The sequence below is a fragment of the Notamacropus eugenii genome, chromosome X (genome assembly GCF_028372415.1).
Source record: "Notamacropus eugenii isolate mMacEug1 chromosome X, mMacEug1.pri_v2, whole genome shotgun sequence".
Taxonomy (NCBI): domain Eukaryota; kingdom Metazoa; phylum Chordata; class Mammalia; order Diprotodontia; family Macropodidae; genus Notamacropus; species Notamacropus eugenii.
Window position 1 is genome coordinate 96,859,438 of NC_092879.1, and position 27,150 is coordinate 96,886,587.

Genomic DNA, 27,150 nt, shown 5'->3' on the forward strand with positions numbered 1-27,150 from the left:
CTTCCTTTCACAACCTCTTTTATGTTAGAAAATTTACCCCATTCTATCTCTCCCTTCCTCTTTCTCTTAGTGCCTTCCTCTTTCTCACTCCTTAATTTTATTTTTTTAATTATCCCATCATAGCCCTCTTATACCCATGCTCTCTGTCTATGTAGATTCCTAATTGCCCTGATGAGAAAGTTCTTATGAGTAACAAGTAACATCTTTCCATGTAGAAATGTAAACAGTTTAATCTTTTTGAATCTCTTCTGATTTCTCTTTTATGTTTACCTTTTTATGATTCTCTTGGGTCTTATATTTGAAATGAAAATCAAATTTTCTATTCAGCTTGGTCTTTTCATCAGGAATGCCTGAAAGTCATCTATTTCATTAAATATCCATTTTCCCCTGAAGGATTATACTTAGCTTTGCTGGGCAGGTGATTCTTGGTTGTAATCCCAGCTCCTTCCCCCCTCTGGAATATCCTACTCTACGTCCTCTGATCCTTTAATGTAGAAGCTGCTAGATCTTGTGTCATCCTGACTGTAACTACTCAATGTTTTAATCATTTCTTTCTGACTACTTGCAATATATTCTCCTTGTCTGACAAACTCTGGAATTTGGTTGTATTTTTCCTGAGAGTCTTCACTTTGAGGATATCTTTCAGGAGGTGAACAGTGTCCTCGCTCTATTTAACCCTTTGGCTCTAGGATACAGGGCAGTTTTCCTTGATAATTTCTTGAAACATGATGTCTAGGCTCTGTTTTTATCACAGCTTTCAGGCAGTCTAATAATTCTTAAATGGTCTCTCCTTGATCTATTTTTTCCATTCATTTGTTTTTCTAATGAGATATTTCACATTTTTTTATTCTTTTGATTTCATTTTATTATTTCTTGATGTTTCATGGAATAATTAGCTTCCAGTTATCCAATTCTAATTTTTAAGGAATTATTTTCTTCACTGAGCTTTTTTACCTCCTTTTCCATTTGACTACTGATGCACATGCCCCCAAGGCCTGCTGGCCTGCAGGGGCTTGGCCTGTGCTGCACTCCACTCTACCCTAATGAAACAGACCTTTCCCATCAACATTCTAAGTTGTCTTGGACTGGAAAGTTGTTTCACCCTGATCTTTTGTTGGTTCTGCCAACATGTCGAGGTGTTATTTATAAGAATTCATGTTGAGGCATTATTTAAAATGGTTTGAAAAGGAATTGGGGGAGAACTCAAGAGAGTTCCCAGCTTTGCTCTCTTATCTTGGCTCCATTCTGACTTCATTCTGTCTACTTTGGGACAGCTTTGATTGCTTTTGGCATCTAGCCTAGATTGGCCTTTTCGCAACTTTCCCCCATGGTTCCTTGCTTTGCTAACTAGGACAAAACAAAACGAATAAGCCTAGTCCCTCCTCCACATGACAGCCCCTCATATACTTGAAGACAGCTTTCAGGGACTCACTGAGTCTTCTTATCTCTGGGACAAGTATGCCCTATTTCTTTAACCACTTCTCATAGGTCATAGACTCATGGCCCTTTCCTACCTTGGTTGCCTTCATCTGGGTACTCTTTAGCTTATTAATGTCCTTCCTAAGCCATGGCACTAGGAAAAGAACACAATCTTTCAGGTGTGGGCTATACTATTATAGAGTACAGAACTGCCCTCTCCCTTCTTCTAGAAATTTTCCCCTCTTAATGAAACCCAAGATTACGTTAGGGTTTTTTTTTTTGGCTGTCATATCACATTGCCAACTCATATGGAGCTTATGGTCCACTAAAACTGCTAGATCTTTTTCAAAGAAACTGCTACTCAAAAATTCTACCTTCATATACTCTACTTAGAAGGCTGAATTCTTGTACCCAAGTGTAAGACTTTGCATTTATCCCCATTGTGATTCATCTCATTAGATTTAACCCAATGCTCTAGCCTGGCAAGATCTTTTTGGATCTTGATTCTGTCATCTAGGAGGTTAGCTTTCTCTCCCATCTTTGTGCCATCTACAAATTAGATGAGCATGTCATCTATCCTTTCATCCAAGTCATTGGTAAGCATGCTAGTACTGGGTCAAACATAGATTCCTGGGGCACTCCACGAGAGACTTTTTGTTACATTGACGTTGAACCACTAACAACTCCTCTTTGTTTCTGACCCTCCAATCAGGTCTAAACTCATATGATCAGATTTTCAATGAGTCCACATCTCTCCATCTTCTCCACAAGATCTTTTCTATATTCCTGAAGGTAGCTCCACAGTCACACCCACCAGTTCTTTCAGGGCCTAAAGATGGAGTTCATCTGGGCCAGGTGACTTGAATTCATCAGACACAACTCAGTGCTCTCTTCCTATCCCTTTTCTTATCTTGGGGATTAACTCCCTGACTGTCATTTTTGGTCTGTCATTCCTAGGGAAAAGGTCACGACCCTTGGTAGAGAATACCAAAGTTCACATTAGCTGGCCACTATTCTATAGAGTTAGGTCATTTTAATTGCTCCTCATTTTCTTTTGCTTCGACTCCTGAAACCATACAAGAAGGTTTCTCTATTTGCCTAATTTTGACTTCATAATAAAGTATCTACTGGACCCAAAAGGTCCCCCAGCGCCAATAAGACCCTCCACACCCCCCTTACTTGTCAACTTGGAAAAAAGTAGAAAGTATTTTAATCCCATGTTCTCATCATTCAACCAATTAATGTGCTTAAAGATGTGAAAGCCCTGGAAATGGAGGAAAAAGCTAACACCTGCCTGCCTCCCTGCCGGTCACCGCCTTGGAGGATCTCTAGAACATGCCAGAGATAGGACTATTTTCCTGTATGAAAGGGGCCTGCCATCATGCCAGTTTAGACATAGACTGGGAGGCCCACAGTATCCCACTTTTGTCTCCAGCTTCCTGTAAAGAAACTCCTTTAATAAACCCCCTTGGGCCATGTAAGTCTCTCTTTCTTAATGTGGACACTGAGTTCCCACAGAATCATTCCTTTGGAGAGTCACTTATCAACCACTGTAAAAGTCACACAGAGCCCTCAGTAGCACTGGGGGAGAGGCAAAGGGGTAGGGGGACTGATAGACAGAAAGAGAAGGAAGTGGGGGGTTAGGGGATTTACGTATTTGCGTCCTGTTTGGGAGCAGTGGAGGGGGGCACTGAGACACGGACTGAATCAGACCAGCCTCATATCTACAGTTCACAATGGAAACTCAGTGGACTAGTTCTTTATATTCACAGTTAACTGACTGAAGAACTAGTAGGCTTCCTCAATGGAATTAATAAATATCCAGGCATATTCGATTAGGAAATAAAATTCATGAAGTAACCTTTGTTTTTTCTATTAGGGCTTCACTTTGCGGGCTAATTCTGACCTACACAATGCTAGTTTTCCCTCCCAACTTGCCATCATCTGCAAACCCAAAGAGCAGACTGTTTCACCATCCACACCATTGCTGTAAATGTTTAATTACTGAGCCCAGGGCTGACCCTTGTCAAATCACATTTGTTCAGTCTCTAAATCAACACTGAGTCATTGATAAATGCTCTTTGAAGATGATCCCTAAATCAATTGAATCAGAAGAGAGTTTAATGCCTTTGCCCCCAAAGCTTTCTCTTTTCTTGCAGACGCCAGAAACAGCTTGCCTCTCCTTGTCAATGGCACAGATACCTTCTTACAACCTCAGCTTTGGAGCTGGTCACTGATCAAGGTCCTCCTGCTATCACCTTTTCTTGGCCCCACTCTTCCTTTTCATTCATTCTCCTGTTTTCTTCCCCTTCTATCTCCCTACAGTTACTCAGGGATTTTTTTTTCATCTTCAAGAATGCAATGATTTTATTTCCTTGCCCTGATGACACGAACTTCATTTACATAGGAACCTGCAGCTAGCACAACAACAAAGAGAGGTTTATCCCTATAACAGAGGACCAGGTTTTCAATAGAGTGAAGATGGAATTAAATGACTAAACTGAATATGTCCTTCCCTCCCCCACCCTCCACCTACCTTGCTTCAAAGATAAAATAATGATCAAAACCAACAAAATCAATCAGGCCTCCAAACTTTCTAATCATCTAAACTTTGATGAATGAATATAGAATAAGGGGGTCAGAATTATCAGCCACCCGTGTGTGCAGGGGAGCACGAGTGCTTGGAGGGGCTTCCCTTCCCCCCACCTTGTCTTTTACCCAGAATAATAGGGTCTAAGAACAGCTGGGAATACTGGAAGGCTATGGCAGTCCAGGGCAGATGGGGCTTCCCCTAGATCTGAATTAAATGGCATTCAAAGGCAAAGGCTGCCACAGAGACGCTCTGTAAAACTCTCTCCTTCAAAGTCCACAGAACTCTTTGGCGCATTCTGCCTATGACTGTATTACTCCATTAAAATACAATTTCCTTGAAGGCAGGGACTCTCTGTCTTGCTTCTATTTTTATTTCCAGCACATTCCACAGTACCTGGCATATAGCAAGTACTTAATACTATATCCATCTATGCAATTATCTATCCTGAGAACCCTGAAGGACTCCCAATGGCCTCTAGAACCAACTTCAGTTTTCTGAGTTTCTATGCACTACACACACACACAGACACACACACACACACACACACACACACATCTTTGACTCTTACTGCCTTGTACCCTCCAATACAGTCAAGCAAGTCTATCTTCAATCCCCAAATAAACATCTGAACTTGTCCAAATGTGAGTTATTCCTTGAGTTCTCCCTTCTGTGTGGATGTCATCTGGTTCATACAGGATACCAAGCAAAGGTGCCTGAACTCAATAGTGCATCAACCTCATTTCTCAATAAGGATCTAGCTGATGGGATTTAATCTTCATGAACATGTACAGCATCATCAAGCTAGAGCTGAAAGGACCTAGAAGACCCCTAATCTAATCCTCACTCTTTTCAAAGAGGGCAACTAAGGACTAGAGAGGGAAAGTGACTTGGCTAGGGTCACATAGCTCCTAAGTGGTATAACTCAGGTCCTTTGACTCTAAATCCAGACTTCTTTCCATTGCACCATTTAGTTCAACCCCATCATTTTACAAAGGGGAAAACTGAGTCTCAGAGAGGCAAAGTCACTAGCCTAGAGTCACATACCTACTAAGTGGCAAAACTCATATTAGATCCTAGGTCCTTCTCCCATAAATTTAATCTTATAGTAGGCTTCTTCCTAAGGTTTATCAGTTTGAGGGTCCAACAGTCTGCATAGGGTGTGGACAAATGAGCCACTATGCCCAAATTCAGCACAATGAGATGAGGCTGATATGGGCCTCTCTAGACCTAAAGTGCACCCAGAGTGGTGGTCCCTGGGGACGAATTCTTGGATTCTTGAGGACTCTGACACATAGTGAAGTTCCAGTCCCCATCTGGAGACCCAGGGTTCCCTATGCGAGGGACATGGGCAAGAGGCCACATAAGGAAAGCATGTGACTCAAAGCTTACTGCCTAGATGTCTGTGGAGAAGCTTCTCACTTGTGTCCAGCACATCTCATCCCATTGTCAAGCTTCTCTCTGTATCTGGAGGACAATGTGTCCAGTACCAGCAAAGGCCATGACCCAGAAGGATTCTGGGATGTTTCTCCTCCTCCAACCATCTGAGGAATAGCCTTATCATAATCAAGACTTCATCATGGGAGGAAGTCAGAGGAAACGATTGTGCCCTCTCCCCCTCAGATCCTCTGTTCTGACAATACTCCTATTTCCATGGAGTTCTAGGAAAGGAACAGCCTTGCCAAGGATGACAAGTTCATCTGTCATCCAAACAGTCACCCGGCCAATGGGAGGGATTGTTCTATTTAAACTTGTTCCTTTGTTCCACTCACAGATGCCACTGAAAGGGGGTCAAGACAAGGCCTCTTCAGAAGCCCTTTAAACTTGCTGAAGCAGTTTGTAAAGAAGCCAGTTTCTCAGGAGGCTGGTTGCTAAGGGAACTTGGCTACCCAGATCTGAAAAGTAGCTGTAATTGGAGTTGAGTGTGGCATGTTCTGCATGTTATATTACTAAAGATGTCAAGAAAACCAAGGGAGGAGCTGCTCCAGTCTCCTAAGTAGCAAAGGACAAATACCTCTCTTGAAGCAGTCAGGAGGACAAATCACATTTACACTCTATGTCATAATAACTGGAATTTAAAGTTTACAAAGTTATTCACAACCATCTCTTGAGGGAATCTTCCAACAATTCCATAGTGTAGCCACCACAGGCATTTTTTTCAGGTAAATAAACTGAGGCTCATGAAGGTCAAGTGGCCTACCCATGGTCACACAACTAGTGTCAGAGGTAGAATTTAAGCCTAGGTCTCTTTGAGTCCAAGGCTAATGTTCTACCTACTAGATTATACTTTCTTCCAAGGATGGGTATTACCATCTTTCCTCAGAGGGAGAAAGGAAAATGAGATCTTGGAGGCAGAAGCCAGAAAGAGGGAGGCACTGTCCTTTTGAGTTAAATGGAAGTGCCTGATGCTGATCCCAAGATACTCCATTCCACCCTGGTTAAGGGAAGTTGGAGTAACATATAGGTGCCTGAATTTACCCAAGTCATCACATAGCAAAGGCTATGTATATAACAAGCTGCCTGCAGGGACAGAATGCAAGTCCATCTTCACTGTTGTGTGCTGTCTCACCTGGACCCCAAATCTTACTGCTAACTCACAGGTTCAGCCTTGCCTTGGACCTCTCTCCTGAGATCTAGGAGCTTTCCCACTTCCAAGATCCATCTCATTTGCTCCCTTGCTTAGCTTTTTATCCACTCAGTCCTTGGCTCCAGTACAAGTACAGAGGCCAGTCATATGTATACGATAGTGGGGAGTATTATTTTGACAATTGTACAGAGAGGACAGAGAGGCGAGTTCAGAAACAGAAAGACCAATTAAGAGCCCATTATAATATTTCAGGCAGAAGATAACAAGATCTTGAACCAGAGGGGGTGGCCATATGAGAGGAAAGGAAGGGACAAATCCTAGGGATGTTGTAGAGGTATAAATTATAAGACAGGGTAACCAATTAAATATGGAGCCACGTGGGGATGAAGAACAGAGAAGGTGATCCCTAGATTGTGAACCTGGGTACCTGGAAGACTGGTGATGTCCTCAACAGAAACAAGGAGGATTTAAGGAAGGACAGACAACAGGGGTGGAAATTGCTTGTTCTTTTTGATATTTTGAATTGGAGGTGCCAGTGTGACACTCAGATGGGGATATCCAACAGACAGGCAAACAACCAACCTAGGATGTATCATTAGGTGAATTACAGTCTCCCAGAGATGTCCTCAGGGTACAGAGAAACTGCTGGCCCTTGGCCAGCATGAAGGCTAGGGATGCCTGGAGCCAGCAATTGTCTGCTCAAGATTAGAGCCAGCATGTTGTGGCGAATTCCCACAGTAATATTCCGGATGGAGCAGAGAAATCAGAACTTTCTGAAAGCCCCATAAATGGCCAGAAGGTCAAACTCACAGTCATGGCAGCTCAGTTCATTAGCCAACAAAATCACAGGCCAAGAGGCCCCCATGGAAGCCCAGCTTCTAGACTATTCCTATGGCCAGAGTCCCACTAGGTCATTTAAAATGACAATGGACAGAACTAGCACTTACTTATACTGCTTATACCTCTCCCATCATTCCTTAATGGACTGCTTAAAGACACTGCCAGAAATGGTCAACTTCCACCCCATCAGAGATAGGGCTTCTTTAACTGGTGCAGGTGGATGTCACTTGGAAGGACCTGAGCTCTCAGTTTCTTCATGATATAACATCCCCTAAAAATCTATTCAATCCCCAAACTTTGAGACCTGAACATGTGTACATAGGCCTATGCGTATACCCCAATGTAGGTATATATTTGTTCCAGAACGAATGTGATCCATTGGAGATGGTAATCATCAAGTGGCCTGGACTGTCTATGAGAAATTCCCCAAAAGGAATTAAGTGGAGAAGACAACCCATAAAAGGAAGGTGAAAGCGGATGAAAGGATCGGGGAAGGGTCAAGCCAAACAAGGATACTGATGCAAAATGAAAGTACCAGGAAGTTTTTGAGCTTTTTATATAGGAAGACTTTAGGAGGAATTTAGTGCTCCACCCTCCAGCCCTCCAATCAGAGGCGAGAGGCAACTGAGGGGGAGTTGAAAGGGTATAGAATATACAAACCTGGGGCAGCTAGGGGGCGCAATAGTGCACAGAGCACTGGCCTTGGAATCAGGAAGACTCATCTTCCTGAGTTCAAATCCTGCCTCAGATACTTTCTAGCTGTGTGACCCCGGGCAAGTCACTTCACCCTGTTTGCCTTAGTTTCCCATCTATAAAATAAGCTAGAGAAGAAAATGGCAAACCACTACTGTGTCTCTGCCAAGAAAACCCCAAACAAGGTCATGAAGAGTTGAACATGTCTGAAAACAACTTAACAACAACATATATCTTCTTTGATTTCAGGTAATCAGCTTATCCTGGGGTGGGGGAGGGCATGTTGTTCGTGAAGAACAAGCTCATCGAATTGAGTGCACTTAGTGTGACTTGAATCCTACTGCAGCTCAGAACTCTTGAGCTAATGCAATCCACCAGCATAAGATTCCCCAGTAGCAGGGATTACAGGATGAAGAGGTATGTGTGTATGTGGGGTATCAAGTCATAACAACATGAAGACAGCAGCTGCCCAAAGGCTTATCACCAGTGTTTTTCATCCCACAACATTCACCAAATGGCTATACTCCCAAAACAGCCATTTCAACAACGTTAATGCTGTTGTTGAGTGCCTGCTGGTCAATGATGGGAAGGTGATGCAAGTTTCTCTGTTAAGTAAACATCTTCATGACATCTTCAAGGCATCTGTCATTTTTCCTTAGTTTTACACTAGACCCAAGCTATTTTAGGTGGGTTTTATGGAATTGAGTTGATTATTAATCAGTATTTAATGAAGACATCTTTACCTCGTACTTCCTATGGGCCCAGGCCAGCCTCAGGCATTGTTTGGGACACAAAGAAATGGAAAATATGCTTCAATCAATCAATCCAGAAACAGTTACTTAGTGCCCACTATGTGCAGGCACTGTACTGTGCTTCCCAGCTCCCTGGGAGTTTAGGCTACTTTGGGGAAGACAAAATGCATTCATGAAGCATTAACAGATACAGGAAAAAGACAGAAAGGACTGAGGTGTTCATTAAGTGCTGCTGCCCACAATACTCCCACTGTCTTTTGCCCCAGTGGTATGGTATTCAGTCCTGGGAAGGACATTGAGAAGCCAGAGAGCAATCTAGAGGAAGGTGACCTGTATGGGAAGGCTTTGAGGCCATAGCACATAGGGATATTCAACACAGAGAAATCTTGGGAGGGCCAGGAGAGCTGGCCAAGCATTTCAAAGAGCTTTAGAGTTGGAAGAGACTTTTTTTAGCCTTCTAGTCCAACCCATACCCAAAAAGAAAGCCTTCTTCAACATACCCAACCAGGAGGCTCCCAAGGAGGGGGGAGCCAAAGGAAGCCTTTCTTGACCTTCCACCCAGTGTTCCTGGTTCTACTCTCTGGGGCTAGGTAGTCTAGAACAATCTAGTCCCTCCTTCTAACGACAGCCCTTCAAATATTCAAACATAACTATCATGTTGCCCCTGTATCTCCTCTACTCCAGGCTAAGTATGTCCAAGTCAATCAAATGTTCTTTATTTGTTCTGAACTCCATGCCCTTCCTCATGCTGTTTGCATCCCTTTGGACCCTCTTCAGATAGCTCTTCAATGTTCTTCCTAAACTCTGGGCCCTGAATGGGCACAATGCTTCAGATGAGGTCTGCAGACCACAGAAGACAGGATGAAGTGGAAGATGGAGTGGACATTCCAAAGCGCATAGGCCTCATCGATCAGAGGTCTGAATCAGAGGTGCCGCTCGAGCCATCCCATGTGTATGTTTACAGCTCAGGAACTAAGTAAGGGCAATTCACTCCTGCCAGTGGGCACCTCTTCAGGGACCTCACAAACCAGGGCCTGTAGGTGCTCACCTCTGCTGCAGAGACAAAAGGCCAGCCTTAAGCAACCCTTGACTTACCTGGCATCTGCTTAGAGACTGTCACTTCCCACACTTACCCACACGAAAGGAAGGAAAAACAATTCTATACTCGACTAGGGATTTTGCTATGGCAAGATGATGAGCTAATTTCTCCTTTTAATCTTGATTTGCACTTTCATGCTGAATGACGTTGTCAGATGAGGTTTTGTATCTATAATCTATGCTAAGATGTTCAATACTTACCAAGAATGAGTTTTGGAATGAATCCATAAACTGTTTAATAACATAAAGCTATAATTTTACAGATCAAGAGAGTGATTTTCCTCCTTTTGGGAGAATTTCTCATGGACGGGCCAAGCCACTTGATGATTGCCATCTCCAACTGGTCACATTTGTCCTGGAACAAATACATACCTACATGGGGCGTACACATAGGCCCACATGCATATGTACAGAAAAGGATCATGTAGGCCAGAAGAGCTGAGCAGGACCAGACCAGCACTCAGCCTCCCTCTGCCAGCCCCACAGACCTCTCTGGAATTTGCTTGGATCTTTCTCACCTACTCAAAAGGGAATAAAGCACTTATAGAGCCCCTACTACGTTGAGACCTTTACAAATATTATCTTATTTGATCCAAAACCTTGTGAGGGAGCTGCTACTATTATCTCCATTTTGCACTTGAAAAAACTGAGGCAGACAGAGGTTAAGTGATTTGCCCAGGGTCATCCAGCTAGGAAGTATTTGAAGCTGAATTCAAATGCACATCTTCCTGACTCCAGGCCCAACATTCTGTGCACTGTGCCTCCTAGATGTGCACTGATATAAATCGCAGACACTCAATAGCTTGGTACATGATCTTCAAGAGTTGTTGTGGCTGAAACATGCAGCTTCCCCACAGCCAGGCTAATGTCTCTGCACTAGCACAACAGACCCAAAGTCCATCCTTGGGCCCAAATATCAAATCTTTCTACTTGGTGTCTCATCAACATGTCCTGAAGGCCCAAGGCTTGATACTACACCCTGAGAGACCATTCCAAGAGCCCATCTATGGCGATTTGACCATGAAAACAGATGGAAGCCCAGAAAACTCTGGACAAACCTTTATGCTCCTCATTCTACCTCCCCTCCCTCAGCCTATGGTACCCCAGCTCACTAGGCCTACCAGCTCTTGTACTTAGATCTACTGTCCCAACACCAAGGTCTGCAGTTTCCTGAATCCACCTTGGATTTTGCCCCTCCTGTGCCCTCATTTCAACAGTTCCCAGCACTTCTACCACTCTCCCATCAAGGGCAGCTCACAAATCCCATCCATGAATTCAGTTAGTGCCTTGGGGTTAAATTATTCCAGGCCAGGAGATCTCAGCACATTCCAAGTCTTACTTTTTCCTCACATACTTTGGAGTTCAGTTTCCTCAGCCATCTTTGGTCTACCCTAGATTGGCAACCAGGTGGTCCAGTGGATAGAGTGCCCGGAGCCAGGAACATCCAAGTTCAAGTCTAGCCCCAGGTACTTATTGTGTGACCCTGGGTAAGTCATTTAACCTCTGTATGCCTCAATTTCTTTATCATAAAAATGAGGATAATTAGCACCCAATTTCTGCGGCTGTTGTGAGGATTAATGCATACCTTATAGAGCTACCTAAATGCCAGCTATCTGTTATTGTTATCAATTACCCTTCCAGTGTGAAGCTAGACAGCCACTTGTTGGGAATGTTACAGTCGGAATTCCTGCCTGGTATGGAATGGACTACCTGGTTGCCCATTTCCCTCCAGCTGTCACATTCTGTGATCTTCCTTGCCCACAATAACAGATGATTTGGTGTGTGGCACCTGCCTGGTAGGTACCACCAGCCTATTCACTTGCTTGAGTGGGCCTCAGAGGGCAGAACATGGGGCCATGGGGGGGGGGGGTGGGAAATCTGTGGAAGAAAAGACTCCTCCCCATTCAAGCCATCCCAAAGTAGCAGGAGCTGCCTCTCCCTTGCAAGGAAACAGGCTCCCACTCACCAGAAGGCAATGCTTTCCCTGTCTTGGTCACATACAGCTTGGGTTTGATGACCTCTGGGAATTGCTTCCAACTCTGAAGATCTGTGCCTCCATATTTGATCCTAGCAATGAGAAAGGAGGACCCCAAGGAGTCCCCCAAAAGGTCATGAGCTAAATGGCACAAGGGAATAATGAATGGGAGCCCAGATCTGCATGTGTGCCCCTGGCCTGGAGGTACTGAAAAGGGTTTTACAGTGGGAGGCTTGCTGGGAATGCCCGAATCTAGGAAACTGCCCTCCAGGCCTGAACATTCCTTGCGTATGTCTTTGTTCCAGCCATTTCAGCTGACATTGAAACACAGTGAGTGTCTGCTCCAGAAAAATGACCTTTGAGAAGCTCATAAACAAAGCAGTGAGAGTAAAGAAGATTTCAGGGGCGCTGAGCCCTCAGGCCGGCCAGAGCAGTCACCAGAGCTCCCTTGGAGGGCATCAGTCCAGGCAGCCAGGCCCAGCAAATCACCTTCGAAGATGGTACCTTTTTTGGCTTAGAAAATAGAGGTTCAGGATGGCTGCCGCAAGCAAGCCAGTACGATGTGCTAGGAGCTGCTTCCATGCACCCTACACTAGTTCCTCTCCCAGCCGGATTCCAGCACAGTACAGCATGTCCAAAGTTGGTCCTTTCCAGAGCTAATAATCATTATATAAGGACATTTATGGCTGCAAAGTGCTTTCTTCAAACCAACCTACCCGGTGGTAGTACAAGTATTATTAACATCTCCATTTTACAAATAAGGACACAGAGGCAGACAAGAAGAGTAATCTGCCCAGAAGATGACTCCAGCTGTTCCCCCAATTCATCATTCAGTTTCCCATCACCATGCCTTTGCACAGGAAGTTTCTCTTGCCCAAAAGGCTCTCCCTTCTCATTGCTGCCCTCAAGGTTCATCTCAGGAGTCCTCCCTTGGTCCTGCCAGCTTCATCATCTGCCTCCATAAATTCTCTTCTATCTATTTCACCATGTTCGCATTGCCAGCCCTTAGGAAAAGGCCAGTTCTTTGAAAGCAGTTTCCTCTGGGTGTCTGGATCCCCAGAACTGAGCACAGTCGCTAGCATCAAGCAGCTGTTTAATAAACGTTTGTCAGACTGAATTGAACACTCACAAACACTCATAACGATTCGGTTTTTTCTATAGTACTTGAAAGTTTACAGAGCTATACACTATACCCATATTGAAGACATGGAGACTGAGTCACCCAGAGACAAGTGACTTCCCCAAGCCCCCCTCTCTGCCAATCCAAGAGACATTCAGTGAAGCCTTTGTCGTCTTTGTGGGTTTCCCAAGGTTGTCCCCGGTAACTCTCAGTCTCACCAACTTACACAAAGCCCTCCTCAGCGACCCCATTTCCTTTTTGCAGGATGACAGTTTAAAGAATCACATTAATTACTCTCATAGAATATTTAATTCAATTCAAAAATTACACTTGTTTTTTAATGATAATTGAATGCTCAAATACTGCACTAATCGATTCAAATAAATGACTTGCAGGGGGTTCCAATATTAGGCAGTGGAAAATATCTGATTTTCCTAACAACGTGCAATTAAAGCCACACAAAAATCCGAAGAGGATTAAGTGCCCCTGAGTTCATGATGGGCAGAAAGATACATCTGGGTGGTTCTAGATTACTGTAGCTCTGGCGGGGGAGAGGGATGTGAGGAAAATTGGATGGAGATCTAGCCTTCTTGGAAGTAAATCCAAAGGGGCCCAAAGGTTTAGGTCATAAGCCAGCTTTGCTTGGTCAGTTGGAGTTCCAGCACTGAGGTCATGGCCTCCTGTGCCCCCTCACTTTTTCCATCCAGCTTCAGGGCACAAGGTTGGCTCCATGGCACCCCCACTGCTAATACTGCTAATCTTTGTCACACATTGCGAATTCCTGCCATCTTGGCTGCTTCCTCTATCCCTCACCTACTGTCCTTGGAAGAAGCTGCTTCTGGTCCTCACTGCTGGCTCTTTCTTAGCTCACTACATTGGCTCTTCTTGAATCTCCTCTCCCCTACCAGCTGGCTGGACTGGCTGGGATGTGAGGCTAAGCTCCCAGGTTTCTTACCCAATGAACACTCAAGTTGGCAAAACCATCCAGACTCTATGCTTCCTATAAAAGAGCTGGCTTAATGATCTTATCTCTAGAAGCAGAACCCCAACTGGAAAAAGTGGTACAATGTGTCTATGCATCTAGCCCAAAGAAATTCCTCTTAGGGGATTTGGGCTGTCCCACAAGGACTTTGTACACATAGCCATTTTAGTAGGAAGGAAACCTTTTCTCTCTAACCTGCAAAGATTTCCCATATGAGTTTGAAATCATAAATTCACAGATTTTGAGCTTGAAGGGGATTCAGAGGTCATCTAATCAAGCTGCCTCATATTATAGAGGAAGAAACTGAGGTCCGAAGAGTGAAAGGGACTTTCCCAAGATCACAATGACACAGTGGAAAGAAAACAAGCTCTGAAGTCATGAGACCTGGATTCAAATGCTTCCTGGATAACTGCATGTCATTGAACCTTATGGGCTTTAGTTCCACCAAATGCAAATTGGGGTGGAAAATCCCTTCCAACTGGAAATCCCTGATGCTATGGTCCTAAAGGGTGGGCAGGCATCAAACATGGCATATCTGACACCAAATCTAGCTCTCTGGTCATTGAACCATCCTGCCCAAATCTGGTGGGAAGATTTGGTACCAAGAAAATGAGGCTTGGAAACCAGTGGCTGTGCAGATTCCCAAACCTCTGAGCACAGAATAGGAATCCAGCAGAACTGAGTGAGAGAGAAGTGCAGGACTTGTGGCAGCTAGAGCAACTAATCCTGGTGCTATCAGCCCACAGACAAAATGTTTGAAAGTCACCTGCTTGAACTTCCTGGAGCCAAGATGGCTGACTAAACTGTAAGTGCTCTCACCTTCCCTTGTTGACCTTGAAAAACCTACAGAATATTGCCCCAGGAAAAATCCTAGAATACTGGAGCCAGCAGAAGGGGTATAGCAGTTTTTTAGCTCAGGAGGCTAGGGAAATCACTGGGAAGGGTCCCTCTTGCTGTGGCCAAAGGGGACCAGTACAGGACCAGAAGCGACTTATCAAGCTCCTCCTGAGTGGACGAGTAGGAGAATCCCAGTGAGGTGGAACCAGTAGGCACCAACACCAGGACCCCAGGCATGCCTTAGCATAGCCAGAGAAATTTGGCAGGCACCAGTGCAGATGGGGTTAGCACAGCCCTAAGAGAGGAGGAGACTTCCAATAGTCAGACTACCCCTCCCCCACACCTCACACCATGAGCTTCAGTGTAACCCCTGGGGAAACTCAGACTTCATCAGGCCTTAAACTTGGCACACACCAGTCAGCTTAGCACCAGGTAAGCTGCAGCATTATATAGCTTCTAGTTGGAAGAACCAAAGGACACAGTGCACAAAGTGAGTAACTGGGAACCCTAGGTCCCAGCACAAGAAGCATGGGACAGAGAACCCTGTGACCCAGAAGTAGAAATTCACTTTAAAAACCAGGAAAAAGGCAATCACCATGAACGAGAAGAAAAAATAGAAAAGCAAAGACCATAGAATCTTATTACAGAGATAGGGGAGAACAAAATGTGAATTCAGAAGAGGACAGCTTTTATACTATACCCACATCTGAAACATTCCTCAAAAGAGAATATGAACTAGTCTCAAGCCCAAAGAGCATTCTTGGAAGAGCTCGAGAAGGATTTTATTTTTTAATTTAATTAATTTATTTGGTTTCAGTTTTCAATAATCACTTCCATAAATCTTAAATTTTCTTCCCCTCCCTCTCCTCTCTCTCCCTGAGACATCATGCAGTCTTATATGGGTTCTACACATACATTCTTAACAAAAACATTTTCACATTCATCACGTTGCATAGAAGAATTGAAATGAATGGGAGAAACAATGAGAAAAAACTAAACTAAACAAAACATAACACAAAAGAAAATAGTCTGCTTCATTCTGTGTTCCACATTCATAGTTCTTTCTCTGGATGTGGATGACATTTTGCCTCAAGAATCCTCTTTGAATGTTTTAGGTCCTTGCATTACTGTGAAGGCCTTAGTCTATCAGAAACAGTCCTCACACACTGTGGCTGTTACTGTGTATAATGTTCTTCTTGTCCTGTTCATTTCACTCAGCTTCACTTCATATAAGTCTTTCCAGGCTTTTCTGAAGTCCTCCTGTTCTTCATTTCTTATAGCACAATAGCATTCCACTACATTCATATACCACAACTTGTTCAGCCATTCCCCAAAGGATGGGCATTGGCTCAACTTCTAGTTCTTGGCCACCACAAAGAGAGCTGCTATAAATATTTTAATACATGTGGGATCTTTTCCCATTTTATGATCTCTTTGGGATACAGCCCTAGAAGTGATATTGCTGCATCAAAGGGTATGCGTATTTCAGTAGTCCTTTGGGCATAGTTCCAAATTGCTCTCCAGAATGGTTGGATCATTTCACAGCTCCACCAACAATGAATTAGTGTTCCAACTCTCCTACATCTTCTCCAACACTTATCATCTTCCTTCTTTGTCAAGAAGGATTTCAAAAGCTAAATCAAAAAAGTAGAAAAAAACTGACCATTGATTTTAAGAATGCAATCAGCTCCTTAAAAAAGGAAACTTGGACAGATGGATAAGGAGATACAAAACGTAACTGGAGAAAATAACTTTTTTTAAAAGGAGGTAAAAAAAAGTTAACTGAAGAAAACAATTCATTAAGAATTAGAATTGGACAAGTAGAAACTAATGACTCTATGAAGCATTCAAGAATCAAACAAAATCAAAAGAACGAAAAAATAGAAGAAAACATAAAATATCTCATTGGAAAAAAAACTGACCTGGAAAATAGATTCAGGAGAGAAAAATCTAAGAATTATTGGTCTACTGGAAAGTCATGATAGAAAAAGAGCCTGGACAATATCTTCCAAGAAATCATCAAGGAAAACTGCCCTGAAGTCCTAGATCCAGAGGGCAAAATAGTCATTCAAAGAATCCACTGATCAGCTCCTGAAAGAGACTCCAAATTGAAAATGCCAAGGAATATTTTTGTCAAATTCCAGAATTATCAGGTCAAGGAGAAAACACTGCAAGCAGCTAGAAAGAAACAATTCAAATAATGAGGAACTACCGCCAGAACCACACAGGACCTTGCAGATTCTGCATTAAAAGATTGGAGGGATTGGAATATGATATTCTGTAAGGCAAATGAGCTTGGACTACAACCAAGGATGAATTACCCAGCAAAATTGTGCATAATCTTTCAGGCAAGCAGATTGACATTCAATGATATAAGGGATTTCCAGATCATCCTGATGAAAAGGCCAGAGCTCAATAGAAAATTTGATCTTCAAATACAAAGACTCAAGAGAGACATAAAAAGGTAAACAGGGAAAAAAGGGAAAAAAATCTTGTTATTCAATATGGGCCAACTGTTTACATCCCTATATGGGAGGATGATACTTGTTAATCTTGAGAATTGTATATTTATGACAACATTTAAAAGGGATATAAATAGATAGAAGGTGTGGGTATAAATTAACTGATGTCATGATAAAAAAAATGAATTAAGCGGTGTGAAGGGAGAAAAGGAAAGGAGGAGGCAGAAAATGGTAAATTACATCACATAAAGAGGCATAAAGGCATATTATAGTAGAGGGAAAGAAGGGAGGGAGATGAGCATTGTTTCAGCTTTATTCTAATCAGATTTGTTTCAAGGAGGGAATAACATTTTCAGTTAAGTATATAAAACTAGCATGCACTACAGGCAATAGGAGGGGAAAAGAAAAGGAAAGGGGAGGGCTGGTTAGAAGGGAGGGAAGAAGTAGTAAGGGAAAGGGGAAAGAAAAGGGATGGCTGATAGAAGAGAGGGAAGGAGGGAGGTGGTGGTCAAAAGTAAATTCTTTTGAGAAGGGGAAGGGAGAAGGGAAAAATAAAAGCATAAATGGGGAGGGGGGAGAATAGGATGGAGAGAAAGACACAGATAGTAATCATAACTGTGAATGTGAATGAGACAAATTCTCCACTAAAACAGGTAAACAGCAGAATGGATTAAAAACTGTAATCCTGCAATATGTTGTTTATAAAAAAACACATTTGAAACAGGGGGATACACACAGGGTAAAGGTAAAAGGTTAGAGCAGAATATATTATGCTTCAGCTGAAGTAAAAAAAAAAGCAGGGGTAGTAATCCCAATCTCAGACAAAGTAAAAGCAAAAATAGATCTAATCAAAAGAGATAAGGAAGGAAACTATATTGTGCTAAAAGGAACCACAGACAATGAAGTAATAATGCTACTAAACATATATGCACCAAGTAGTATAGCATCCAGATTTTAAAAGAGAAGTTAAGGGAGTTATAGGAAGAAATAGACAGCAAAACTATACTAATGGGGGACCTCAACCTCCCCCTCTTTCAACTTGATAAATCTAACCTCAAAAAAAATCCAAGAAAGAAATTAAGGATATGTATAGAATTCTGAAAAAGGTAGCTATGATAGACCTCTGGAGAAAACTGAATGATAACAGGAAGGAATATACCTTTTTCTCAGTGATACATGGCACATACACAAAAATTGACCACATACTGGAGCATAAAAACCTTGAAATCCATTGCAGAAAGGAAAAATGGTCAATGTATCCTTTTCAGATCATGATGCAATAAAAATATATGTAATAAAAGGCCATGAAAATATAGACCAAAGAGTAACTGGAAACTAAATAATCTAATTCTAAAGAATGAGTGGGTCAAACAACAAACCATAGAAGCAATTAATAATTTCATTCAAGAGAATTACAATAATGAGACAACCTATCAAAGCTTGTGGGATGCAGCAAAGACAGTGCTTAGGGGAAGTTTTATATCTCTGAATGCTTACATAAATAAAATAGAGAAAGAGGAATTCAATGAATTGAGCATGCAGCTGAAAAAGCTAGAAAAAGAAAAATTGAAAATACCAAATTAGAAATGCTGAAAACCAAAGGAGAGATTAATAAAACTGAAATTAAGAAAATTATAGAACTAATAAATAAGACTAAGAACTGGCTTTATGAAAGAACCGATAAAACTGATAAAACTTTGGTTAATCTGATTTGTAAAAAAGAAAGAAGAAAACCAAATTACCAGTATCAAAAATGAAAAGGGTCAATTCACCTCCAATGAAGAGGAAATTAAAACAACAATTAGAAATTATTTTGCCCAAGTGTATGCCCATCAATTTGACAATCTTAGTGAAATGGATGAATATTTTGAAAAAATATAAATTGCCCAGATTAACAGAAGAGGAAGTAAATACTTAAATAACCCCATCTCAGTAAAAGAAATTGAACAAACCATCAATGAACTCCCTAAGAAAAAATCTCCAGGGTCAGAAAGATTTACTAGTGAATTCTATCAAACATTTAAATAACAGTTAATTCCAAGACTATATAGACTATTTGGGAAAATTGGTGAAGGAGTCCTACTAAATTATTTTTGTGATACAAATATGGTGTTGATACCTAAACTGGGAAGAGCCAAAGAAAATTATAAACCAACTTCCCTAATGAATATAGATGCAAAAATTTTAATTAAGATGTTATCAAAAAGTTTAGAGCAACTTATCACGAGAATAATACACTTTAATCAGGTAGGATTTATACCAGGAATGCAGGGTTAGTTCAATATAAGTAAAACTATCAACATAATTGATCATATCAACAACAAAACTCCCAGAAACCATATAATTAACTCAATAGAAGCAGAAAATACTTTTGACAAAATACGACACCCATTCCTATTGAAAACACTGGAGAACATAGGAATAAATGGAGCCTTACTTAAAATAAGAAGTAGCATCTACCTAAAACCAACAGCAAGAATTATATGTAATAGAGATAAGCTAGATTCATTTCCAATAAGATTGGGGGTGAAATAAGGATATCCATTATAATCATTGTTATTCAATATGGTACTAGAAATGCTAGCTTTAGCAATAAGAGAAGAAAAAGAAATAGAAGGAATTAGAATAGGTAAAAAAGAAACTAAGTTATCACTCTTTGCAGATGATATGATGATATACTTAGAGAATCCTAGAGAAGCAAGTAAAACACTACTTGAAATAATAAACAATGTTAGCAAAGTTGCAGGATACAAAATAAACTCACATAAATCACCTGCATCTCTATACATTACTAACAAAGCCCAACAGCAAGATATAGAAAGAGAAATCCCATTTAAAGCTACTGTAGACACTATAAAATATTTGGGAATTTACCTGCCAAAACAAATACAGGGACTATATGAACATATTACAAAGCACTTTTCACACAAATAAAGCCACATCTAAATAACTGGAAAAATATCAGTTGCTTGTGGGTAGGTCAAGCTAATAAGATAAAAATGACAATTCTACCTAAATTAATTTATCTATTCAGTACCATACCAATCAAACCACCAAAAGCTATTTTATAGAGGTAGAAAAATAATATAAAAATTTATCTGGAATAACAAAAGGTCCAGTATATCAAGGGAATTAATGAAATGAAATGTTAGGGAAGGTAGCCAACCATACCAGATCTTAAATTGTATTATAAAGCAGCATTCATCAAAACCACTTAGTAATGGCTAAGAAATAGAGGGGTAGATCAGTGGAATAGGTTGGGTACACATGACATTCTAGTCAATGACTATAGCAGTCTAGTGTTTGATAAACACAGGAACCCCAGTTTCTGGGATAAGAACTTACTGTTTGACAAAAACTGCTATAAAAAACTGGAAAATAGTGTGGCGGAAACTGGGCATAGACCAACACCTGATACTGTATACCAGAATAAAGTCTGAATGGATACACAATCTAGGTATAAAAGCTGATACTATAAACAAATTAGGAGAACAAGGAATAGTTTATTTGTCAGATTTATGGAGAATGGAGGAATTTATGACCAAACAAGAGATAGAGAACATTATGAAATGCAAAATGGATAGTTTTGATTACATCAAATTGAAAGTTTTGCAAAACAAAGCCAATGCAACCAAGATTAGGGGGAAAGCAGAAAACTGGGAAAGAATTTTTACAACTAGTGTCTGCGATGAAGGCCTCATTTCTAAAATATATAGAGAACTAAGTTGAATGTACAAGAATAAAAGTCATTCCCCAATTGACAAATGGTCAAAGGATATGAACAGGCGGTTTTCAGAGGAAGAAATTAAAGTTATCTATAGTCATATGAAAAAATGCTCTAAATCACTACTGATTAGAGAGATGCAAATCAAAACAATTCTGAGGTAACACGTCATACCTATCAGATTGGTTAATATCACAAAACAGGAAAATGATAAATATTGGAGAAGATGTAGGATAGTTGGAACACTAATTCATTGTTGATGGAGCCGTGAGCTGATCTGACCATTCTGGAGAGCAATTTGGAACTATGCCCAAAGGGCTACAAAAGTATGCAATACCACTTTTAGGGCTGTATCCCAAAGAGATCATAAAAACGGGAAAAGGACCCATGTGTACAAAAAATGTTTAGAGCAGCTCTTTTTGTGTCAAGAATTGGAAACTGAGGGGATGCCCATCCATTGGGGAATGGCTGAACAAGTTGTGGTATATGAATGTAATGGCATACTATTGTGCTATAAGAAATGATGAACAGAACTTCAGAAATACTTGAATAGAATTATATGAACTGATGATGAGTGAAATGAGCAGAGCCAGGAGAAGATTACACACAGTAGCAGCCGCAGTGTGCAAGGACTGTTTTTGATAGACCTAGTCCTTCATAGCAATACAAGAAACTAAAACAATTCCAAAGGATTCATGATGCAAAATGTCATCCACATCCAGAGAAAGAACTATGGAGTCAGAACATAGAATGAAGCAGACTATTTTCTCTTTTGTTATGTTTGGTTTTGTTTAGTTTTTTTCATGCTTTCTCCCATTTATTTCAGTTCTTCTGTGCATCACTAATGTGAAAATGTGTTTAATAGGAATATATATGTAGAACCCATATAAGATTGTAGCTGTCTTGGAGAGGGAAGGTGGAGGGAAGGGAAGAAAATTTAAAACTTATGGAAGTGATTGTTGAAAACTGAAAAACAAACAAACAAATAAATAAATTTGGAAAAGAAAAAAAAAGAAAATGAGATTTGGGTTCATATCTTTTGGCACTTGCTGCTGCATCAGGCTGCATATCAGGATTCTTTATCACCTCCCTGTCATCCTCCCCCAAGGAAGTAACAACTGGCTTATTTTCTTGTGCTTCGATCCCTAGTGCCTGCCACATCAGAAATATTTTATCTATCTGTAAAATGGGAACTATAAACTACATAGACCTGCCTGGAAAGATTTTTAATAATAATCATAGTAAATGCTAGTATCACATCTGACCCTAGCAACAATCCTGGGAGGTAGCTTATGTCATTACTCTCATTTTGCAGGCAAGGAAACCAAGGCTAAGAGAGCCTGGAACTTGCCCAGGGTCACACAGCTAAGTATCTGAGGCTGCATTTGAACTCAAGTCTTCCAGACACCAAGTTCTATCCACTGTTCTGTTCCACCCAGCTGCTATGGGAGGCTCTCTCTTTGTGTTCACTGAAGGACTTCAGCTAAAGGGAATTCGAATTCTAATAATGCAGGTGGGGGTGCTGCAGTGGATAAAGTTCTGGGCCTGAAGACTTATCTTCCCAAGTTCAGATCTGGTCTCAGACACTTACTAATTGTGTGACTTTAGGCAAGTCCCTTAACCCTGAAAGCATCCTCCTTTGAGCCTCCCTCTATGGTCACTCCAGTTGTTCTACTGGGGAATGGCAAAGGGACCATCTTGGCTGAAACATAAAGCGCCTGAAGGGGACTAAATAGAAATCTGTCTAGACAGATAGGTAGGAATCAGACTACAAAGAGCTTTAAATGACAAATGGAGGAGTTTATGTTTCATACTATACGTGATAGGGAGCCACTGAGGCTTTTTGAGCACAGTAGTGACACTTTCAATTCTTTCCCATCTTGGGATAGCAGTTCTTCTCAGAAGAGGATCACACTTTGAAAAAGAATATTACAGACAGATAATCAGTTCTATCAATAGAATCTCATCCACAGAAAGGGAAGGCTCATTCTGCAATGATTTCCTGCCTGGGCAATTTGGAAGCTTACAAACAAATGCAGGAAGCTCATTTTCAAGGCAATTTGTTGCCTAACCTTTTTATCCCTGCCTCAAGTCCTAACCCCTCCCCCAATTTCTCCTCATAATCAATTGATTGGCCTCCTGGGCTGAGATTAAGAGCAGACAGCAGAGCTCTGAGGGAGTGGGGGTGGGGGTTAGTGCTAAATATGTACATTTATTGATTCAAAATTACTTAGACATAGAGGGAAGTGCTTTGAATTGACCATCTAAAACTGTAGGTTTGTCAGTAAGGGCCTCTTGAACTGTTTCCACTCACAGCCCCTTTACTGTTTCTTAAACTGTGGGTAGTGACCCCATATAGGTGACTTTAACATGCTTGCATTGTTCTTTCATCTCTGGCACACTGTCAGGAACCCTCTGTGGGGTCCTACAAAGCTATACCATCTTATTCATAGAGTGAGGTTTTCTCTGACAAGTGACAGTCTCCAAATAATAACAAGAGTTAACATTCACATAATGCTCTTGGATTTGAAGTCTGTCATGGAACCCTTTGGAAGCCTGGGAAAGAAGCCTATGGATCCCTGAGCATAGTAAGGAAGGAAATGTGACATTGGACTTCAAAATGCGAGATGGCTTTTTTCCCATCCAAGTTCCCAGGCCCCCTTAAATCTATCCAAGGGATGAAACCCTCTTGGTTTGTTGGGAAGCAAGATCACTCATGAGCCAAAAGAGGCTGCTACTGTTGAGAAATTTCAGGTCATAGAGATGCTGAGCAAGAAGAAACTCCAGCTATGAGATGCAAGACAAGACGCAGGCAATTTCCATTTCTTGGTACTTGAGGAACTCACAGTCCTTCCAGGCAGCGATGACTCTAATACACCAGGGAGACACTGCTTTAAATAAACAGATGATGGGGGACGGGGAAAGGGGAAGTATGTTTTAGGCGAATCTTTAGTCACCACTTCCTAAGCTCTGCTCAGAACCATTCACAGAATCAGAGGTTCCAAGTTGGGAGGGACCTTAGAAATCATCTAGCCCAACTCGCTCAGTCTGACAAAGAAGGACACTGAAGCCTACAGAGAAAAAGTCATTTGCCCAAGGTCACGCAGTTAGTCAGTGTTGGAAGCCAGATGGACGGGTCTTCCTAACTCCACACTCAAAACTCCATTCACTGTGCTATCTTGCTTACCAGTCTCATGGTGTGTGACCAGTAACGTGTTGTGTGAGCTAGGTGCAGGTGTCCACATGAGAAGAATGAGAGAAATAAGTGACAAAGAACCAGAGAGATGACTGTAGCACGTACAAGCAGAAATCAACTGTGGGTGTATTGGGTCCCAAGAAACTACACAGGCCTGGACTCCTGCTGCCTTATTGATGGCCCAGGTCAAAGTAAACTTGAAATCACCCTTCTGAGATAGGGGTAGCATTGTCTGCATTGACAATTTGGGCAGCAAAGTCTATGGGACAGTAAACCTTGTAGTGAAGTGAAAGTCATCAAGACTCCCACACCACCACATGAATAGTTTTGTCAGCCTTTCCCCAAAAGAAGAGAATAAGCCAGCTCCGTGTTGAAATCTTCAGGCCAATTTATTCCCTGCCTCCTGGGTCATGATTGGGAGGGAACACCAAAAACACCTTTCCTCTGTGCCAATAGGCCCTTTATGATGATTCCCCAGTCAAAGATGCAAATCCCTACATAGAATCTCCAAGCCCTCTGTAATGTCACTGGGTCATTCACTCCACATCTCCCTGGTTCAACCCTTAGCACATCAGCTTAGTAGGCACTGAGCCTCGGGGGCTGCAGCTAGGGCCCACTCAGCTTGGTCCCTATAGAACCAACTGCCCCCTGCATTATTTTTTCTCCCAACATGGCATCTGCATGAGCTTAGGTGTATATTCTGACAATTCCACCACTAGGCACTGTTTGGAGATGTGTCAGAATTAGGCTATCAAGTGGTTAGAGCTAGAGACTATCAGTTGAGGCAGGGTTCAAGTATTCATTTCCTTTATTTCTCATAACTCTGATTTTCTAGTAGCTTTGATCAGTGAATAAAACCATGCTGAGGAATCGAATTCCCTTGATTTTTATTTTCTCCACAGAAGAAAAATTCAGTTACACATTCTTAACAAGCACCACCTGGGCTGCAAGATGGAATGTGGTAGAATTATTGCTTGTAAAATTTCCTCAATGAGGGCCCCAACTCTCTCTTCCTTCTGCAGGGAAATCAGAACATTCCTTTCATTCTGAGTCTTCTTGAGATAGTAAAAGGAAGTGGCCTCTTACCTCTGCTGCTCTGAGCCAAGCTATTGCTCCCATCTGTCTCATTAAGCATTGCTGGAAGGCACTGAAAAAACCATCATGGAAGCCGTAAACATGATTCCCTTCGGCCCCTGGAAGAAGAGTTCTTAGGGAGGCTGAGGAGCTAGAAGTCAGGTTGTTCTCAGCATCCCAGGAGGCCTGGCAATCGCTACCCGACCTATTAAGCCAAGGAAAAGCAAGAAGTTGCAGGAGGCTGTTTTCCAAAGATTCAAACTTTAACCAAAAAAAAAGCAACTGTTTCTTATGGCAACTTAGAAAAAGCTTTGGATTTGGAGAGGATGTTTAGCTTCTGAACACTGGCATGCTCACCTAGGCTGGGACCTCCCTCTTCATCTTTACCAAGGCCCCTTTGGCAGTCAGGATCCCACTAAGGATGGTAAATGTAGAAGCTTGAGTGCCCAGGGTTACAAAGGAAACAGACTCTAATGAAATGCAATTTAAAAATATATTTAAAAAACAAGTCCACAACCCTTAGCTCTGGTTCAATTGGTTCACCTTTCTTGGTTTAGTTTTCACCTGACTCTCATCAAATGGAGACACAATGGACCCTGAAGACCTGGGTTCAAATCCCATCCTTGCCACTAGCTGTGCGACCCTGAACTAGACTCTTTCGTTCCTGGGGCCTCTCTTTCCTTAGCTGTAAAGGAGAGGCTTAGCCTAGATCAAGGGGATCAAACTCAAATAGAAACAAGGACCACCAAACCAAAATAAGGATCCACACATTGACTTAAAAAAGAATGTATTAACATTATCTATATTGGATGGGATTTGATTTAGTTTGTTAAATGTTTCCCAATTCGATTTTAACCTGGTTTGGCCACTAGCATCTTGTGTTTGCTGTCTCAAAGGTCTTGTGAGCTCTGTGATTTCTTCTCTCCCCCCTCCTCTACTGGATTGTCTAGTTTAGAGTTATGGTGGACCATATTTAAGCTAAGCACATTTTTGGCACCCTAAAGATAGCACTGATTATCCCTCACATCCCATGGCCCCATGACGGACCCACCTTTTTCCTTTAAGTCACTTCCCAACTGGAGCCAATTCTACAAATGTTTTACTAGGCTCTCCAGCATTAGGGGGGGTCAGGCTCTTGAGTACCAAAGATCATCATTCTCTCCATTGGTCTATGGCTAACTCATCTTGCCTTCCATAATCCTAAGAATTGTCTGCCTTTGGAGGGAATGTGGTTGGGTGCGGTTATACCATGCCCTTCTGGATAGGCAGCAGTTTAGAAGCCACACTGCTCAGTGCCCACAGCAGGCATCTACCTCCCTTACCAGGGGCCCATGCTGAGAAGACAGTGTTCTTCTCTCGAATTGAGTTTCACAGTAAGAGCATCTTTTCCTCCCACTTGGACAGAAGCTGTCCTTGGAGCTTAGAGGGCGATTTCATGACTCAAAGCAGATGAATCTTTCCTTTCATGTACTATTCTTTACTTTGCCAGGTAGAGAACAGCTGCTTTCATTCCCATCCCGTCTTTTGTTTTTTGCAAAGTATTGTCTAAGCTGCACTATTTCCTCTTATCTCGCCTGTGTAGGGAGTTTCAAATCAAGGAAAACGATTATTTGATGTTCATCAAAGACATCCAGCATGATCTCCCTGTTCCATTTGGACAGAGTGCCAAAGCATGCCTTCAAAGCCACTGCATCACATAATGGGACCCCAGGAAGGCTTACCTGCCCCCGCATTGAGGCAGCAAAATCCAATGGAAAGAATTTTGGGTCTAGAGTCTGAGGATCTGCGTTCCAATCTCAAC